We start from the raw sequence: 16,567 nt of genomic DNA, 5'->3' as shown, positions 1-16,567 counted from the left end.
GGAAATATTTTGGACAACCCTCTTATTTACAATATCATTTGATCAACACCTAGTGGTCTTTGGTGGTATCTCGCATAACATTAATAAGGTCTTTTTTTAAAGGCAACTTGAAATTATTGGTCCCATATTTATGTGCTATAGCAAATGTATGGGCTGCTGATCTGCATATATGATAGCAATATATTCTTATGTTTTCAATGACCCCTTATTTCTTCACTCCACTTTATAAGATAGAAATAAATGTTATTCCATATTTTATTGGTTTTTTCAAAGGTATCATAATTTAGACATAAAGACAAAACTAAGCACAGTGAAAAAAGTCTACTCTGTCCTGTAAAGTTTGAGATGTTTTTGTTGTTCAATCTTTGTCACTTGTATGGAAACACTAAATCTTTATAACCTACAATAGAAATATTATCACTTTTATTTCAATTCAATTGTTGCAGTTATCATGCATGTAATAGAGAAAATGATAAATTAGACCAGATCTCCACATTAATAATATTAAAACTAGAGGCTTCAATGAGCCTGTGTCACTCACATGATACTTTTATTTACAGTTGATGCATGATACAGAAATTGTCCATACCAACCGTCAGTGTTTACCATACAATACAGTACTTCTATACACTGTCTGTATACAGTATTTGTCGGATTTTGTCCATACCTATCGTCGATGTTTGACATAAAATACAATACTCCTATATACCGTATATCAACAGTATTTGTCTATACCTACCGTCGGCGGTTAACATACAATACAGTCCTCCTATATACCGTCTATCAACAGTATTTGTCTATACCTACCGTCGGTGGTTAACATACGATATAGTACTCCTTTGCACCGTCCATCAACAGTATTTGTCTATACCTACCGTCGGTGGTTAACATGCAATAAAGTGCTCCTATATACCGTCTATCACCAGTATTTGTCTATACCTACCGTCGGTGGTTAACATACAATATAGTGCTCCTATATACCGTCTATCAACAGTATTTGTCTATACATACCGTCGGTAGTTAACATACAATATAGTGCTCCTATATACCGTGTATCAACAGTATTTGTCTATACCTACTGTCGGTAGTTAACATACAATATAGTGCTCCTATATACCATCTATCAACAGTATATGTCTATACCTACCGTCGGTGGTTAACATACAATATAGTGCTCCTATATACCGTCTATCAACAGTATTTGTCTATACCTACTGTCGGTAGTTAACATACAATATAGTGCTCCTATATACCGTGTATCAACAGTATTTGTCTATACCTACTGTCGGTAGTTAACATACAATATAGTGCTCCTATATACTGTCTATCAACAGTATTTGTCTATACCTACCGTCGGTAGTTAACATACAATTTAGTGCTCCTATATACCATCTATCAACAGTATTTGTCTATACCTACCGTCTGTTGTTAACATACAATATAGTGCTCCTATATACCGTCTATCAGCAGTATTTGTCTATACCTACTGTCGGTAGTTAACATACAATATAATGCTCCTATATACCGTCTATCAACAGTATTTGTCTATACCTACCGTCGGTAGTTAACATACAATATAGTGCTCCTATATACCGTCTATCAACAGAATTTGTCTATACCTACCGTCGGTGGTTAACATACAATATAGTGCTCCTATATATATACCGTCTATCAACAGTATTTGTCTATACCTACCGTCGGTGGTTAACATACAATATAGTGCTCCTATATATATACCGTCTATCAACAGTATTTGTCTATACCTACCGTCGGTGGTTAACATACAATATAGTGCTCCCATATACCGTCTATCAACAGTATTTGTCTATACCTACCGTCGGTGGTTAACATACAACATAGTGCTCCTATAAACCGTCTATCAACAGTATTTGTCTATACCTACCGTCGGTGGTTAACATACAATATAGTGCTCCCATATACCGTCTATCAACAGTATTTGTCTATACCTACCGTCGGTAGTTAACATACAATATAGTGCTCCTAAATACCGTCTATCAACAGTATTTGTCTATACCTACCGTCGGTGGTTAACATACAATATAGTGCTACTTTATACCGTCTATCAACAGAATTTGTCTATACCTACCGTCGGTGGTTAACATACAATATAGTGCTCCCATAAACCGTCTATCAACAGTATTTGTCTATACCTACTGTCGGTAGTTAACATACAATATAGTGCTCCTATATACCATCTATCAACAGTATATGTCTATACCTACCGTCGGTGGTTAACATACAATATAATGCTCCTATATACTGTTTATCAACAATATTTGTCTATACCTACTGTCGGTGGTTAACATACAATATAGTGCTTCTATATACCGTCTATCAACAGTATTTGTCTATACCTACCGTCGGTGGTTAACATACAATAAAGTGCTCCTACAATGTATATACCGTCTATCAACAGTATTTGTCTATACCTACCGTCGGTGGTTAACATACAACATAGTGCTCCCATATATCGTCTATCAACAGTATTTGTCTATACCTACTGTCGGTAGTTAACATACAATATAGTGCTCCTAAATACCGTCTATCAACAGTATTTGTCTATACCTACCGTCGGTAGTTAACATACAATATAGTGCTCCTATATACCGTCTATCAACAGTATTTGTCTATACCTACCGTCGTTGGTTAACATACAATATAATGCTCCTATATACCGTTTATAAACAGTGTTTGTCTATACCTACTGTCGGTAGTTAACATACAATATAGTGCTTCTATATACCGTCTATCAACAGTATTTGACTATACCTACCGTCGGTGGTTAACATACAATATAGTGCTCCTATGTACTGTCTATCAACAGTATTTTTCTATACCTACCGTCGGTGGTTAACATACAATATATTGCTCCTATATACCGTTTATCAACAGTATTTGTCTATACCTACCGTCGCTGGTTTACATACAATATAGTGCTCTTTGATACCGTCTATCAACAGTATCTGTCTATTCCTACTGTCGGTAGTTGCTCCTATATACCGTCTATCACCAGTATTTGTCTATACCTACCGTCGGTGGTTAACATATGATATAGTGCTCCTATATACCGTCTATAAACAGTATTTGGCTATACCTACCGTCAGTGGTTAACATACAATATAGTGCTCCTATATACCATCTATCAACAGTATATGTCTATACCTACCGTCGGTGGTTAACATACAATATAATGCTCCTATATACCGTCTATCAACAGTATTTGTCTATACCTACTGTCGGTAGTTAACATACAATATAGTGCTTCTATATACCGTCTATCAACAGTATTTGTCTATACCTACCGTCGGTGGTTAACATACAATATAGTGCTCCTATATACCGTCTATCAACAGTATTTGTCTATACCTACCGTCGGTAGTTAACATACAATATAGTGCTCCTATATACCGTCTATCAACAGTATTTGTCTATACCTACCGTCGGTGGTTAACATACAATACAGTCCTCCTATATACCGTCTATCAACAGTATTTGTCTATACCTACCGTCGGTGGTTAACATACGATATAATACTCCTTTGCACCATCCATCAACAGTATTTGTCTATACCTACCGTCGGTGGTTAACATGCAAATAAAGTGCTCCTATATACCGTCTATCACCAGTATTTGTCTATACCTACCGTCGGTGGTTAACATACAATATAGTGCTCCTATGTACCGTCTATCAACAGTATTTGTCTATACCTACCGTCGGTAGTTAACATACAATATAGTGCTCCTATATACCGTGTATCAACAGTATTTGTCTATACCTACTGTCGGTAGTTAACATACAATATAGTGCTCCTATATACCATCTATCAACAGTATATGTCTTTACCTACCGTCGGTGGTTAACATACAATATAGTGCTCCCATATACAGTCTATCAACAGTATTTGTCTATACCTACCGTCGGTAGTTAACATACAATATAGTGCTCATATATACCGTGTATCAACAGTATGTGTCTATACCTACTGTCGGTAGTTAACATACAATATAGTGCTCCTATATACTGTCTATCAACAGTATTTGACTATACCTACCGTCTGTAGTTAACATACAATATAGTGCTCCTATATACCATCTATGAACAGTATTTGTCTATACCTACCGTCGGTGGTTAACATACAATATAGTGCTCCTATATACCGTCTATCAACAGTATTTGTCTATACATACCGTCGGTAGTTAACATACAATATAGTGCTCCTATATACCGTGTATCAACAGTATTTGTCTATACCTACTGTCGGTAGTTAACATACAATATAGTGCTCCTATATACCATCTATCAACAGTATATGTCTATACCTACCGTCGGTGGTTAACATACAATATAGTGCTCCTATATACCGTCTATCAACAGTATTTGTCTATACCTACTGTCGGTAGTTAACATACAATATAGTGCTCCTATATACCGTGTATCAACAGTATTTGTCTATACCTACTGTCGGTAGTTAACATACAATATAGTGCTCCTATATACTGTCTATCAACAGTATTTGTCTATACCTACCGTCGGTAGTTAACATACAATTTAGTGCTCCTATATACCATTTATCAACAGTATTTGTCTATACCTACCGTCTGTTGTTAACATACAATATAGTGCTCCTATATACCGTCTATCAGCAGTATTTGTCTATACCTACTGTCGGTAGTTAACATACAATATAGTGCTCCTATATACCGTCTATCAACAGTATTTGTCTATACCTACCGTCGGTAGTTAACATACAATATAGTGCTCCTATATACCGTCTATCAACAGAATTTGTCTATACCTACCGTCGGTGGTTAACATACAATATAGTGCTCCTATATATATACCGTCTATCAACAGTATTTGTCTATACCTACCGTCGGTGGTTAACATACAATATAGTGCTCCTATATATATACCGTCTATCAACAGTATTTGTCTATACCTACCGTCGGTGGTTAACATACAATATAGTGCTCCCATATACCGTCTATCAACAGTATTTGTCTATACCTACCGTCGGTGGTTAACATACAACATAGTGCTCCTATAAACCGTCTATCAACAGTATTTGTCTATACCTACCGTCGGTGGTTAACATACAATATAGTGCTCCCATATACCGTCTATCAACAGTATTTGTCTATACCTACTGTCGGTAGTTAACATACAATATAGTGCTCCTAAATACCGTCTATCAACAGTATTTGTCTATACCTACCGTCGGTGGTTAATATACAATATAGTGCTACTTTATACCGTCTATCAACAGAATTTGTCTATACCTACCGTCGGTGGTTAACATACAATATAGTGCTCCCATAAACCGTCTATCAACAGTATTTGTCTATACCTACTGTCGGTAGTTAACATACAATATAGTGCTCCTATATACCATCTATCAACAGTATATGTCTATACCTACCGTCGGTGGTTAACATACAATATAATGCTCCTATATACTGTTTATCAACAATATTTGTCTATACCTACTGTCGGTGGTTAACATACAATATAGTGCTTCTATATACCGTCTATCAACAGAATTTGTCTATACCTACCGTCGGTGGTTAACATACAATAAAGTGCTCCTACAATGTATATACCGTCTATCAACAGTATTTGTCTATACCTACCGTCGGTGGTTAACATACAACATAGTGCTCCCATATATCGTCTATCAACAGTATTTGTCTATACCTACTGTCGGTAGTTAACATACAATATAGTGCTCCTAAATACCGTCTATCAACAGTATTTGTCTATACCTACCGTCGGTAGTTAACATACAATATAGTGCTCCTATATACCGTCTATCAACAGTATTTGTCTATACCTACCGTCGTTGGTTAACATACAATATAATGCTCCTATATACCGTTTATAAACAGTGTTTGTCTATACCTACTGTCGGTAGTTAACATACAATATAGTGCTTCTATATACCGTCTATCAACAGTATTTGACTATACCTACCGTCGGTGGTTAACATACAATATAGTGCTCCTATGTACTGTCTATCAACAGTATTTTTCTATACCTACCGTCGGTGGTTAACATACAATATATTGCTCCTATATACCGTTTATCAACAGTATTTGTCTATACCTACCGTCGCTGGTTTACATACAATATAGTGCTCTTTGATACCGTCTATCAACAGTATCTGTCTATTCCTACTGTCGGTAGTTGCTCCTATATACCGTCTATCACCAGTATTTGTCTATACCTACCGTCGGTGGTTAACATAAGATATAGTGCTCCTATATACCGTCTATAAACAGTATTTGGCTATACCTACCGTCAGTGGTTAACATACAATATAGTGCTCCTATATACCATCTATCAACAGTATATGTCTATACCTACCGTCGGTGGTTAACATACAATATAATGCTCCTATATACCGTCTATCAACAGTATTTGTCTATACCTACTGTCGGTAGTTAACATACAATATAGTGCTTCTATATACCGTCTATCAACAGTATTTGTCTATACCTACCGTCGGTGGTTAACATACAATATAGTGCTCCTATATACCGTCTATCAACAGTATTTGTCTATACCTACCGTCGGTAGTTAACATACAATATAGTGCTCCTATATACCGTCTATCAACAGTATTTGTCTATACCTACCGTCGGTGGTTAACATACAATACAGTCCTCCTATATACCGTCTATCAACAGTATTTGTCTATACCTACCGTCGGTGGTTAACATACGATATAATACTCCTTTGCACCATCCATCAACAGTATTTTTCTATACCTACCGTCGGTGGTTAACATGCAAATAAAGTGCTCCTATATACCGTCTATCACCAGTATTTGTCTATACCTACCGTCGGTGGTTAACATACAATATAGTGCTCCTATGTACCGTCTATCAACAGAATTTGTCTATACTTACCGTCGGTGGTTAACATACAATATAGTGCTCCCATAAACCGTCTATCAACAGTATTTGTCTATACCTACTGTCGGTAGTTAACATACAATATAGTGCTCCTATATACCATCTATCAACAGTATATGTCTATACCTACCGTCGGTGGTTAACATACAATATAATGCTCCTATATACTGTTTATCAACAATATTTGTCTATACCTACTGTCGGTGGTTAACATACAATATAGTGCTTCTATATACCGTCTATCAACAGTATTTGTCTATACCTACCGTCGGTGGTTAACATACAATAAAGTGCTCCTACAATGTATATACCGTCTATCAACAGTATTTGTCTATACCTACCGTCGGTGGTTAACATACAACATAGTGCTCCCATATATCGTCTATCAACAGTATTTGTCTATACCTACTGTCGGTAGTTAACATACAATATAGTGCTCCTAAATACCGTCTATCAACAGTATTTGTCTATACCTACCGTCGGTAGTTAACATACAATATAGTGCTCCTATATACCGTCTATCAACAGTATTTGTCTATACCTACCGTCGTTGGTTAACATACAATATAATGCTCCTATATACCGTTTATAAACAGTGTTTGTCTATACCTACTGTCGGTAGTTAACATACAATATAGTGCTTCTATATACCGTCTATCAACAGTATTCGACTATACCTACCGTCGGTTGTTAACATACAATATAGTGCTCCTATGTACTGTCTATCAACAGTATTTTTCTATACCTACCGTCGGTGGTTAACATACAATATATTGCTCCTATATACCGTTTATCAACAGTATTTGTCTATACCTACCGTCGCTGGTTTACATACAATATAGTGCTCTTTGATACCGTCTATCAACAGTATCTGTCTATTCCTACTGTCGGTAGTTGCTCCTATATACCGTCTATCACCAGTATTTGTCTATACCTACCGTCGGTGGTTAACATAAGATATAGTGCTCCTATATACCGTCTATAAACAGTATTTGGCTATACCTACCGTCAGTGGTTAACATACAATATAGTGCTCCTATATACCATCTATCAACAGTATATGTCTATACCTACCGTCGGTGGTTAACATACAATATAATGCTCCTATATACCGTCTATCAACAGTATTTGTCTATACCTACTGTCGGTAGTTAACATACAATATAGTGCTTCTATATACCGTCTATCAACAGTATTTGTCTATACCTACCGTCGGTGGTTAACATACAATATAGTGCTCCTATATACCGTCTATCAACAGTATTTGTCTATACCTACCGTCGGTAGTTAACATACAATATAGTGCTCCTATATACCGTCTATCAACAGTATTTGTCTATACCTACCGTCGGTGGTTAACATACAATACAGTCCTCCTATATACCGTCTATCAACAGTATTTGTCTATACCTACCGTCGTTGGTAACATACGATATAATACTCCTTTGCACCATCCATCAACAGTATTTGTCTATACCTACCGTCGGTGGTTAACATGCAAATAAAGTGCTCCTATATACCGTCTATCACCAGTATTTGTCTATACCTACCGTCGGTGGTTAACATACAATATAGTGCTCCTATGTACCGTCTATCAACAGTATTTGTCTATACCTACCGTCGGTAGTTAACATACAATATAGTGCTCCTATATACCGTGTATCAACAGTATTTGTCTATACCTACTGTCGGTAGTTAACATACAATATAGTGCTCCTATATACCATCTATCAACAGTATATGTCTTTACCTACCGTCGGTGGTTAACATACAATATAGTGCTCCCATATACAGTCTATCAACAGTATTTGTCTATACCTACCGTCGGTAGTTAACATACAATATAGTGCTCATATATACCGTGTATCAACAGTATGTGTCTATACCTACTGTCGGTAGTTAACATACAATATAGTGCTCCTATATACTGTCTATCAACAGTATTTGACTATACCTACCGTCGGTAGTTAACATACAATATAGTGCTCCTATATACCATCTATGAACAGTATTTGTCTATACCTACCGTCGGTGGTTAACATATAATATAGTGCTCCTATATACCGTCTATCAACAGTATTTGTCTATACCTACTGTCGGTAGTTAACATACAACATAGTGCTCCTATATACCGTGTATCAACAGTATTTGTCTATACCTACTGTCGGTAGTTAACATACAATATAGTGCTCCTATATACTGTCTATCAACAGTATTTGTCTATACCTACCGTCGGTAGTTAACATACAATTTAGTGCTCCTATATACCATCTATCAACAGTATTTGTCTATACCTACCGTCGGTTGTTAACATACAATATAGTGCTCCTATATACCGTCTATCAGCAGTATTTGTCTATACCTACTGTCGGTAGTTAACATACAATATAGTGCTCCTATGTACCGTCTATCAACAGTATTTGTCTATACCTACCGTCGGTAGTTAACATACAATATAGTGCTCCTATATACCGTCTATCAACAGAATTTGTCTATACCTACCGTCGGTGGTTAACATACAATATAGTGCTCCCATAAACCGTCTATCAACAGTATTTGTCTATACCTACTGTCGGTAGTTAACATACAATATAGTGCTCCTATATACCATCTATCAACAGTATATGTCTATACCTACCGTCGGTGGTTAACATACAATATAATGCTCCTATATACCGTCTATCAACAATATTTGTCTATACCTACTGTCGGTGGTTAACATACAATATAGTGCTCCTATATACCGTCTATCAACAGAATTTGTCTATACCTACCGTCGGTGGTTAACATACAATATAGTGCTCCCATAAACCGTCTATCAACAGTATTTGTCTATACCTACCGTCGGTGGTTAACATACAATATAGTGCTCCTATATACCGTCTATCAACAGAATTTGTCTATACCTACCGTCGGTGGTTAACATACAATATAGTGCTCCTATAAACCGTCTATCAACAGTATTTGTCTATACCTACCGTCGGTGGTTAACATACAATATAGTGCTCCTATATACCGTCTATCAACAGAATTTGTCTATACCTACCGTCGGTGGTTAACATACAATATAGTGCTCCCATAAACCGTCTATCAACAGTATTTGTCTATACCTACCGTCGGTGGTTAACATACAATATAGTGCTCCTATATACCGTCTATCAACACAATTTGTCTATACCTACCCTCGGTGGTTAACATACAATATAGTGCTCCTATAAACCGTCTATCAACAGTATTTGTCTATACCTACCGTCGGTGGTTAACATACAATATAGTGCTCCTATATACCGTCTATCAACAGAATTTGTCTATACCTACCGTCGGTGGTTAACATACAATATAGTGCTCCCATAAACCGTCTATCAACAGTATTTGTGTATACCTACTGTCGGTAGTTAACATACAATATAGTGCTCCTATATACCATCTATCAACAGTATATGTCTATACCTATCGTCGGTGGTTAACATACAATATAATGCTCCTATATACCGTCTATCAACAATATTTGTCTATACCTACTGTCGGTGGTTAACATACAATATAGTGCTCCTATATACCGTCTATCAACAGAATTTGTCTATACCTACCGTCGGTGGTTAACATACAATATAGTGCTCCTATAAACCGTCTATCAACAGTATTTGTCTATACCTACCGTCGGTGGTTAACATACAATATAGTGCTCCTATATACCGTCTATCAACAGAATTTGTCTATACCTACCGTCGGTGGTTAACATACAATATAGTGCTCCCATAAACCGTCTATCAACAGTATTTGTCTATACCTACCGTCGGTGGTTAACATACAATATAGTGCTCCTATATACCGTCTATCAACACAATTTGTCTATACCTACCCTCGGTGGTTAACATACAATATAGTGCTCCTATAAACCGTCTATCAACAGTATTTGTCTATACCTACCGTCGGTGGTTAACATACAATATAGTGCTCCTATATACCGTCTATCAACAGAATTTGTCTATACCTACCGTCGGTGGTTAACATACAATATAGTGCTCCCATAAACCGTCTATCAACAGTATTTGTGTATACCTACTGTCGGTAGTTAACATACAATATAGTGCTCCTATATACCATCTATCAACAGTATATGTCTATACCTATCGTCGGTGGTTAACATACAATATAATGCTCCTATATACCGTCTATCAACAATATTTGTCTATACCTACTGTCGGTGGTTAACATACAATATAGTGCTCCTATATACCTTCTATCAACAGAATTTGTCTATACCTACCGTCGGTGGTTAACATACAATATAGTGCTCCCATAAACCGTCTATCAACAGTATTTGTCTATACCTACCGTCGGTGGTTAACATACAATATAGTGCTCCTATATACCGTCTATCAACAGAATTTGTCTATACCTACCGTCGGTGGTTAACATACAATATAGTGCTCCTATAAACCGTCTATCAACAGTATTTGTCTATACCTACCGTCGGTGGTTAACATACAATATAGTGCTCCTATATACCGTCTATCAACAGAATTTGTCTATACCTACCGTCGGTGGTTAACATACAATATAGTGCTCCCATAAACCGTCTATCAACAGTATTTGTCTATACCTACTGTCGGTAGTTAACATACAATATAGTGCTCCTATATACCATCTATCAACAGTATATGTCTATACCTACCGTCGGTGGTTAACATACAATATAATGCTCCTATATACCGTCTATCAACAATATTTGTCTATACCTACTGTCGGTGGTTAACATACAATATAGTGCTTCTATATACCGTCTATCAACAGTATTTGTCTATACCTACCGTCGGTGGTTAACATACAATATAGTGCTCCTACAATGTATATACCGTCTATCAACAGTATTTGTCTATACCTACCGTCGGTGGTTAACATACAACATAGTGCTCCCATATACCGTCTATCGACAGTATTTGTCTATACCTACTGTCGGTAGTTAACATACAATATAGTGCTCCTAAATACCGTCTATCAACAGTATTTGTCTATACCTACCGTCGGTAGTTAACATACAATATAGTGCTCCTATATACCGTCTATCAACAGTATTTGACTATACCTACCGTCGTTGGTTAACATACAATATAATGCTCGGGGGAGCCTCCCATATACCGTCTATAAACAGTGTTTGTCTATACCTACTGTCGGTAGTTAACATACAATATAGTGCTTCTATATACCGTCTATCAACAGTATTTGTCTATACCTACCGTCGGTGGTTAACATACAATATAGTGCTCCTATGTACTGTCTATCAACAGTATTTGTCTATACCTACCGTCGGTGGTTAACATACAACATAGTGCTCCCATATACCGTCTATCAACAGTATTTGTCTATACCTTCTGTCGGTAGTTAACATACAATATAGTGCTCCTAAATACCGTCTATCAACAGTATTTGTCTATACCTACCGTCGGTAGTTAACATACAATATAGTGCTCCTATATACCGTCTATCAACAGTATTTGTCTATACCTACCGTCGTTGGTTAACATACAATATAATGCTCCCATATACCGTCTATAAACAGTGTTTGTCTATACCTACTGTCGGTAGTTAACATACAATATAGTGCTTCTATATACCGTCTATCAACAGTATTTGTCTATACCTACCGTCGGTGGTTAACATACAATATAGTGCTCCTATGTACTGTCTATCAACAGTATTTGTCTATACCTACCGTCGGTGGTTAACATACAATATAGTGCTCCTATGTACTGTCTATCAACAGTATTTGTCTATACCTAGTGTCGGTAGTTAACATACAATATAGTGCTCCTATATACCGTCTATCAACAGTATTTGTCTATACCTACCGTCGGTAGTTAACATACAATATAGTGCTCCTATATACCGTCTATCAACAGTATTTGTCTATACCTACCGTCGGTGGTTAACATACAATTTAGTGCTCCTATATACCGTCTATCCCCAGTATTTGTCTATACCTACCGTCGGTGGTTAACATGGAATATAGTGCTCCTATATACCGTCTATCAACAGTATTTGTTTATACCTACTGGCGGAGGTTAACATAGAATATAGTGCTCCTATATACTAAGAGGGATAACGGATCTGCATCTAGAATTTATCATGCTGCCCTTTTTTTGGATTTTTAAAATTCTTGTTATCCCTCAATTTTTACATTCATCCCAAATAATACAACAGTAGTCAATTAGGGGCAGAACACCCATTGTATTATGTTTTCTTGCAGTTATATAAAAAAAAAATGTATTTAAGAAAGATGGTATATTCTGGATGATATATTAGCACAACCTTGGTCAATTTGATTTCTCCAGTTACTTAGTGGGCTGTCAATTTTGAAACTAATATTTTTTCACATGATGAATTTTGTAATACTTTAATTTATTATCAAGTTTGGTTGAAAAGTCTGAATAGTTTCTGCTTTGTTCCAGTAATCAAACATTTTGTTTCATTTGCATCTATGAACATGTTATTCATTTTACACCACTCTTCAACCCTGTATAAATCTTCTTGAACATCATCATTTATATTTTCTAGATGTTTCCCCCTGATTTATGAATAGTGGTGTCATCAGCATATACAACGATATAGGTCTGTTTCACAATTTTTAATGCATAAGGGAAGGTCATTTATAAATAGCACAAACAATAGAGGACAAGGTATAGAACATTGGGGAACACCAAATTTTACATGTTGTTGTTCAGAGTTAACATTACAAATGTATACCTTTTGTTATTCAGGTACGACTTAAAAAAACTAACAGTAGTCTCACTAAATCCATACATGTCGAGCTTTAAACAAAGAAAGTCATATTCTACCAAATCAAAAGCTTTTTTTTAAATCTTAATAAAATTGCTAGGTTTAAATTACCATCTTTCATTTCTTGCAACCATGTGTCAATGATATTAAATAAATGTCAAGCTCAATCCAGTATATATTCCAAGTTATGGACAAATGATAATGCTATTAAAAATACCAAATCATAACCAGTGCTTTTCTCTTTTTCTATTTACAGTATATGACTAGGTAATAATGATTACTTTTTTCAACTATTTTCATACTTTTTTGTTTCCTCTGCTTTTGTATCAAGGGCATAATTGTTTATGGCAAACTAAGCATCTGCATAATCAAACTATTCCTAACTATACTCTACCTCAAATTCTGGAAACTGCAAAATTTTTGTCATAGCAGTCTTATGGTAGCTGAACTATTTCTATTTTTTGTAAATCTGGATTAATAAGTCTTTTGTCACATTCTGGGGCTATAGAAAAAAAACATTACAGAATTATCAAAATTATGTGTGTATAATGTTTGTGTACAGTCATTCAACTAAAAAAGGACAAACATTATTTTTTTGTGTATAAATAAATAATTGTGATTTTAATGTCTTAATATTATAAAAAAAACTTCAAAAGATTAAATTTAAATTATAATCTAAACATGAAAGAGCACATATAAATCAACCTTTTACTCAGATTTATATCTAAAACCAGTTATAACTAGCTATAATATCTTTGACTTCACAAATATCATCATCTAATTTTACAAATCAGTATTTATTTGGTGGCACTTCCTGCACACTAAGTATGTTATGCCTTAGGTTTAATTTTGATGCAATCACATTTCAGAAGGTACATGTCTTGAACTGTTTTAATGAATAAATTACAGTTTTAAACTCAGTTTAGGCTGACCTGAGGTCAATAGTCTTAAACAATGTCATCAAACTATCAGTTTTACTGTAATATATTGATATTGTGACATTTATGGGAAAGAGCATATGAGTTAGTCATATTGGTCAATACAATGGAAAGTTTATATCTGAGACTACTATAACACTATGTGTTATACTAGTAGTCTCAGTTTATAACTATGTTAATGTCAATTATATACATGACATAATAATTAAATCATTTAAAAAACTATTCCAAAGATTTCTCTCAAATCATGTTTACATTTTTTTAGAGAAGAGTCTGTCTGAAATATATTCAGGGGTAGTCCAAATAGTTATGACTTCTTAAAAAGCTATATTATGGGGAAAAAGGGGGGGGGGTCTATTATGTTTTTTTTTCATACAGGAGGAAGACGTCAAAGCAAAAAAAAAACCCAACAAAACAAAATAAAATAATAGCCTGTCAAGACGTCCTTATATCATAAAAATTTGGTCTAATTTTGGGATAATACATTTAACTTCCTTTGATGTCGGGGAGGGGATAAGTTTTGACGATTAATTATTCTTGAAACTAACAATAATTATTTCTTATTGTTACTTTGTTAAGCGAGCGAGATGTGTGGTTCTCGAGTTATTTAAAAAAAAAAGGGGGGGGGGTGGTGTTACTATATCAAATTTACCCAGTTTGGAGACAATAAATATTTAAAATCTAACCATAAACTCCAATGTTCCTGCTTTTTTTAGCAGAACAAACACGATGGCATTCTCGTCTCTGTTGTAATCAATAGTTAACTCATTTCTTCTTCCAGGTTATTTCTTAATCAATTATGATTATCAGCTGTCTATCTATTTACCATGTTTATGTTAAACTGGTCCGTAATTCCATCGTAGTGTATCGATAACTGAACACAACAAGGATCCAGTTTATTAAACGTATATAATATACAAGGTTCCTGAGTCAGTAACCGTAACTATCACCGTGCTTTGTGCGCATGTGCAAGAAACACCAACAACAAGGATAAAACAGGGTATACAGTTCCGTAATTTCGTATATTTTTCTTATCTTCATACTAAAGAGCTCCAAAAGTAGGCGTGCTTAGGTGCACTGGGCGGGTCTAAAAACCGACTCTCGGTGGTTAACGTCTCTCGATGGTTAACTTTAAGTGCCTACCATATATAGCTCGTCTACCTTCTGAAATATAAAGCTTTGTACAAATAGTTTCCGCCGCCGCCGGATAGTAATATCTAAAATAAAAATGACGTTAACCGTTGGCTGCAAAAATAAATAAAAAAAAATAATAAATGCATGTCCATTAAAAAATCAACAGCAAAAACATCCCAAAAGTATGGAAAAGGGAACTGATATTTACCAAATAGAATAGTACCTTATGTAACAGAATGATAGAAACATGTGAAATGTGTAGCATTTTAAAACACTATGTTCCTGATAAGCGTGGTTTCGTTTGCTGATCAACGAAAAACGAATTATTTTAGGTGGGTTTATAATTGAACTATCTACAAACTAAATTAATTTCTCATTCTCATAAACATGTATAATTCGCCAGTGACCGGTTGTAATTTACTGGTTAAAACCGTTTGTTGATTTGGATATTGAGTATACATTTAATATTATGCTAAATATAGATCTGATCCGGAGTATAGGAAGGGTGTGTTATTCAGCAGGTAAGTTTTGTTGAATGTTATTTATGTCTTTACTAAAACAGATACGTAATCAATAACGGTCCTTTTTCTGAAGAATTTATCATTACTTTAAAATATTGTTAAAAATTGTATGTCATAAATCAAACAAGATTTGTCCTTGATTCAAATGAAACAAATACACGGATTGATCTTATATTGGTCAACCTTGCTAAAAAAAAAAAGGTCTCTAGCGTCTAATCATTACAACAGACGTCTTCTAGAATGTTTTATTAAAGCTATA

The 16,567-nt window shown here is 35.3% G+C and overlaps 1 protein-coding gene and 1 long non-coding RNA gene across 2 annotated transcripts in view; one reads left to right on the top strand and one right to left on the bottom strand.

Moving 5' to 3' along the window:
• Positions 1 to 241: 241 nt before the first annotated feature.
• On the bottom strand, positions 242 to 15,599 carry LOC139486572 (uncharacterized). Its single transcript, XR_011655606.1, has 3 exons — positions 15,340 to 15,599; positions 14,110 to 14,217; positions 242 to 400 (listed from the first exon to the last, which is right to left on the bottom strand). It is a non-coding gene; the product is annotated as an uncharacterized lncRNA (long non-coding RNA).
• A 660-nt stretch (positions 15,600 to 16,259) lies between these two features.
• Positions 16,260 to 16,567, top strand: part of LOC139486569 (F-box only protein 40-like) — a 169,578-nt gene continuing 169,270 nt past the window's right edge. Inside the window, exon 1 of the mRNA XM_071271494.1 lies at positions 16,260 to 16,308. The gene's annotated coding sequence lies outside the window, so the exon portion shown is untranslated. The remainder of the gene's footprint in view (positions 16,309 to 16,567) is intronic.

Source organism: Mytilus edulis, chromosome 8 (assembly GCF_963676685.1).
Source record: "Mytilus edulis chromosome 8, xbMytEdul2.2, whole genome shotgun sequence".
NCBI lineage: Eukaryota > Metazoa > Mollusca > Bivalvia > Mytilida > Mytilidae > Mytilus > Mytilus edulis.
This window is presented reverse-complemented; position numbering and strand designations above follow the sequence as displayed.